The sequence below is a fragment of the Mustela erminea genome, chromosome X (genome assembly GCF_009829155.1).
Source record: "Mustela erminea isolate mMusErm1 chromosome X, mMusErm1.Pri, whole genome shotgun sequence".
Lineage (NCBI taxonomy): Eukaryota > Metazoa > Chordata > Mammalia > Carnivora > Mustelidae > Mustela > Mustela erminea.
In genome coordinates this window covers 31,150,030-31,156,029 of record NC_045635.1, presented here as the reverse complement: position 1 = coordinate 31,156,029, position 6,000 = coordinate 31,150,030, and positions in this window count along the sequence as shown.

Below are 6,000 nucleotides of genomic sequence, written 5' to 3'. Positions count from 1 at the left end.
AAGTTAAAAATCCTTATACAGATATCCAAGTTAATCTCATTCTTTTATTAATATTTCTGAAGAATTATGTTGTTATTACTGACAAGATTTTTGACCTTGTGCAAGTTTTTTATCCAGCTATTTCAATTTCGCTAGTTGTAAGATTGGAAAATTATAGCACTTAGCTCATAGGGATTTTTCTCATCATTAAATGAGATGATACAAGCCCAATACCAACAACAGAGACGAGGATATTAAGCACTCAGTACCTAGTTACTATTAATTATTATGTGTGGTATACTTAATAATAGTGAGTATGGTAAAATTGCATTTATTAAGGAATAAAGGTAACATTTTGTGGAATTATAAGAATCTTAACTTGGCATATTGAAGAAGGGGAAATTTTCTTTTTCTTTTTACTTTATTAATGGTTTAGTAACAAGTCTCACCTTTGGTGAAATGTCTTTGAAGACTGTATTTCTTATTGCAAAGAATAAGAAGAATACAGACACAACACTTCAGTATTAGGAGATATCATTCTTTTTAAATTTGCTAGTTACAGACAGTAGAAAACTCATAACTTCTGCAACCTTTAAATATCTGTCATAAATAGTTGTTGTTCAAAGTATGTCTCCATGATCATTTGATTCTGAATCCCTTAACAGCTAATTAAAGCTTCTCATTAAAATAGCAGCTTTCTGAACACCAGTCAGATTGAATGAATCCGACTCTCAAGAGGTGGGTCTAACCAGACTCTTTTTAGCAAGCTCCATAGGTGATTTTTACACATAGTAAATTTTGAGAAATTCTTATTTAGTATGACATAAGAAATGGCTATCACTCATTTTACCGTCTTTCACATGAGTCAGGGTTTTCTTCTTTATTTTACAAATAGTTTTTGATTTCCATCTTGGAACAGTGAAGGGAATGAACAGTGATTACTGGCAGCTATTTTGAGGTTTCAAATGGAGATCCAGACCTGTTTTAGACTGGACAAAACACCAGAAATCAAAGGTTCTCTTTCATTTTAAAATGAAACTAATGGGTTTTGATGTGATTTCTCTTTGTGAAGTGTGATAGACTCATGAGTTTTATGGTTCTTTATCTAAGAAACCCCATTATCCCTTATGACATTTCCCAAAGAAATAGTGGTACACTGATTTTTTTAGAAGGAGGCTCCATGCCCAATGTGGGGTTTGAACTCACAACCCTGTGACCAAGAGTCACATGTTCTACCAACTCAGCTATCCAGGCCCTCCTAGACTGATTTTTAATAGGGCTTATTGAATATATATATATATATATATATATATATATATATATATAGTTTAAGATTTTACTCATTTATTTGAGAGAGAGCATGAATGGGGAAGGACGGAGGGAGAGGGAAAAGCAGAGTCCTTGTTGACGGGGGCCTGAGGTGGGGCTCAATGCCAGGATCCTGAGATCATAACGTGAGGCTAAGTCAGACACTTAACTGACTAAGCCACCCAGGGGCCCCAGAGCTTTTTGATATCTATTGAGATAAAATTGTAATAGTCCACTTGCAAACCATCACACTATAATTTTTATTTAGAAGTGATTTATTAAAAACTGTTCTTGTCTTAGGAACATTTAACATGAGATCCACATTTTTAAAACAGAGGAGAAGGGAGTTGGGGTAAATTAGAAGGGGAGGTGAACCATGAGAGACTATGGACTCTGAAAAACAATCTGAGGGGTTTGAAGTGGCGGGGGGCGTGGCAGGTTGGGGTACCAGGTGGTGGGTAGTATAGAGGGCACGGATTGCATGGAGCACTGGGTGTGGTGAAAAAATAATACTGTTTTTCTGAAAATAAATAAATTAATTTTAAAAAAACATGTTAAATCTATATTATTATTGTTGAATGTAGGTACAATGTTGTATAGCAGATTTCTAGTGCTTATTCATCTTGCTTAACTGAAATTTTATGACCATTTATTAGTAACTTCTCATTTCCCTCTTTCCCTTGCCCCTGGGACATTTTACTCTGATTATGTTAACCTGAATCTGTTTTAGCAACCTCATATAAGTACAATCAAGCAATATTTGTCTTCCTGTGACGGTCTTATTTCACTTAGCCTATGTCCTCCAGTTTCATCCAAGTTGTCACATACTACAGAATTTCCTTCTTTTTTAAGGCTTTATTATACTCTGTTGTTGTATATACCACATGTTCTTTATCTATTCATCTGTCAGTGGATGTTTAAGTTGTTTTCAACTTAATAGTGAATAGTGCTGCAATGAACATAGGAGCATAGACATTTCTTTAAGATCCTGATTTTTATTCTTTTGGATAAATACCCACAAGTAAAATTGCTTGATTTAGAAGAGATGTTCATAAACTGATAGTCACTAAAGGATTTGGATTATTTATTAATGCTACTAAGTTGTTATCCCACAAATATTTACCATAATTAATTTTGTTTTACAGATATTATCTCCAGAAGAAAATATAGATATTCAGGTATTATATAGCTCCAACTTTATGAGATCATACACAGTACTGGTGGTTATTCAGATGATAAGTGCAAATGGCAGTTTTGATGAATTGGATATAAAAAGGCAGCATTTAGGGGTACCTTGATGGCTCAGTTGGTTAAGCAAGAGACTCTTGATTTTGGCTCAGGTCATGATCTCTGGATCATGAGATCGAGCCCTGGGTTGTTCTTGCTGGGCGTGGAGCCTGATTAAGATTCTCTCTCTCTCTCCCCACTCCCTCCCCATCTTGCTCTCTCTCAAAAAAAGGCAACATTCCAGGGCGCCTGGGTGGCTCAGTGGGTTAAGCTGCTGCCTTCGGCTCAGGTCATGATCTCAGGGTCCTGGGTTCGAGTTCCGCATCAGGCTCTCAGCTCAGCAGGGAGCCTGCTTCCCTCTCTCTCTCTGCCTGCCTCTCTGTCTACTTGTGATCTCTCTCTGTCAAATAAATAAATGAGATCTTAAAAAAAAGGCAACATTTCAATAAGAACATTAAAGGGAAATTGTTTTGATTAACTGATTTGATAGGTTTCTTTTGCTTGCTATACACATATGATATAAAATTCATTATTTTATGATGAATTTATTTCATGATGTCTTAAATGATGAAATTTATATTTTTAGAGGGGGAAAATATATTATATATGGGTACAGTGTATATCATTGCTGATTTGAAGTTCAGAGTGATAAACAAGTTCAACTGTCAGTATCATTAACAATAAATCATAGAGACATGCAAGGAGACTCCTTTGAAAATGGGGTACTAGTGATTACTAAGACAATCAGTATCCAGAGAACAATCTCAAACGGGTCTGTCTGGGAAAAGTATAGGACTTAAGATGCTGACATTTACCAAGTGATGGAAATTCTAATGAAATACTACTATGACTGGGTGATACTGTGTCACTTTTTAATGTAACTTAGAGAATGTTTCTTTGTACACTTTTATAACTCTCCTGTTCTATTCTAGTTACAGTCTGCTGTTACTTGTTATTCAAAACTTCCTACCTTCACGGTGAACATGGCATGTACTATTTACCTGAGAGGCAGGGATGTAGCTTATTGGTTATCTTGCTTCTCTCCAAATTGTAGTCATAGCCTCCATGCATTATCATTCCTCTTTGCCAGAAGTCCAGTTTTTATACTTATTTGATTATCGCAAATGCAGTGACTGTTCACCATTGGCTAAGATGTACAATGGTTTTTGCGCCTCTCCCCACTGATTGAGGGTATTCTGTACTGGATCTAGAAAAATATGCTGGTAGACTATTTTGTCCCTCCCTAGGACTGTGGCTTCCCTCCCACAGGCCTGCACCACAGTGGCTATTTCTCAGGGGTCTTTCCAATCTTTTCTGTGAGTGCCTGTTGGAGTTTGTTGAAAAAAAAAATCTTATAAGAGTATATGGACTCCTCCAATATCTGATGGCGGTTTCAGGGGTTTCACATTGTCTTACCAGGCCATGTTTGGTCTTCATCAGTTGTCCCTGATTCTAGCTCAGTTCTTCTTATCAGTGTCTAATTATGTCTAACCCAGTCCAATGCATGTTCTTCTTTCATTCTCCCTGCAGTGTCATGGTCTTCTGTTAGATTTGGGACCATTGACCTTAATTCTCTGGTGGTTCAAGAAAAGCCATAATTTGAAGTTGGTCTAGCTCTTTTTTATTGTAAGGGGGGAAGCAATACTCCTTTCAGCATGCTAAAACCCAGGATAGATGGAAGCCAAAACCATTATTTGTATAGTTTTAATTTTAGCAAGTGGAGTGAAAATCCACATTTCTAGCAGTGCCTTTGACAATACTGTCACTTTTTAAAAATACTTACAGTATTCTTACTTGGGTTAAAAATATATAGCATATATAAATATTTTATAACTACTAAATTATTTTCAGGATGTTTCAGAAACATTTCAAAATGTTTTCTTTTTATTTCTAGAAGACAAATGATTATATAGTTTCCATAGCGATGAAATTTAAAATTTATAATAATCGAGTCATCTGATCAAAGTGGTGTGAAAAAAGCCTAGATATTGCTCTGTTGGAGTTTGCACAGTTACATTGATTGTATTTTCTGTAGGCACTCTTCTTTTGTCCTAATTAAAAATGTAAAGCAGGGGTGCCTGGGTGACTCAGTCAGTTAAGTGTCTACTTTCTGCTTAGGTCATGATCCTGGGGTCCTGGGAATGAGCCCTGTGTCTGGCACCTTGTCCAGCAGGGAGTCTGCTTCTCCCTCTCCCTTTGACCCTCCCTGCTGCTGTGCTCTCTCTCTCTGTCTCTCTCAAGTGAATAAATAAAATTTATTAAAAAATAAAATGTAAAGCAGAAAATTTCAGACTAGAACAAAGCCAATGAAAACAAAAAAATATAAATTTCCTGCACACCTTTTTTCACAAAAGTTTTGGCACAAAATCCAGGACGTTGTAAGTGATGGTAGACATGTTTTACACCCTTTACTCATTTGGCTTCTTAATTACTTATTTAGTTAAGTGTGAGGTCTTTATCTAGACTACATTGGATTATAGTAGTAAAAAAAAATAGTAATGGCAATGTTCTGAAAGAGAATGTGTAGTAGGTATTGAGTCATTTTATGAAGAATTCAAAGATAACTAGTAGCTTTACTACAAATGTCCTTAAAAAGAAAATTGACATAACTGTTCAGCTACATGTTATATAAATTCTATATAGCTCAGTTGCCATTCTTAATAGATCACTGGAGATTATCTGTGGGCTTTTCCTTTAGACTGAGTCATCTGTTGATATTTTACTTTTACTTACATATTTTTATTTTTCTGTACCTTACCAAGGTTTCATTCAAACTAAGGGTTCCCTTATTGTTGTTCCATGAGCCAAGTGTTCTCTTTGTGCATTCTATTTTCACCTATCCACTGTGACAGATAATTGGAAAGGGACTCCATTACCTGTTATAGTGGAAATACAATGGAATGTGAATCTATTGTGATTGAGTAATGCATGTGTTGTCAGAGCACTAATTTCTTAAGAACTTGTAGGGCAAGATCAATGACATGATGTTAATTATCACTTTCATTGAACTAATTTCCAATTTAATGCTTTAAGACTTGAGGTTAAGTCTAAAGAGAAAAGCTTATATATTTTCCTCAACCATTTTAACCCTCCCAAATTCCCTCTAACTGTATGTTTATTATTGCATGTACTTTTGTTAGTCCAGAGTGTTCTATATCCAACTGTAGATTTTAGAATGAAAAATAAACTTATTTTGATGTTATACTACAGATGTGCTGCATACTGAAAATATACTTAGATTTGAGCATGCTTACCAATTTTGCTATTTAGGTGGATATATGATTATTCATGTCACAAAAGCAGCATAATAAATTTCAACAGCTCTTATCTATATTATAATTCCCCTTTTCCCACAGATTCCATTTATATTTTCCGTGTATCTGACTTAATAAAAGTATAATTTTTGGCATGTTTATGAGGAACATAAATATTCTTATTTATTTGGACTCTAGTGCACATGGCCCCAGAATACTCTAGAGCTCACAC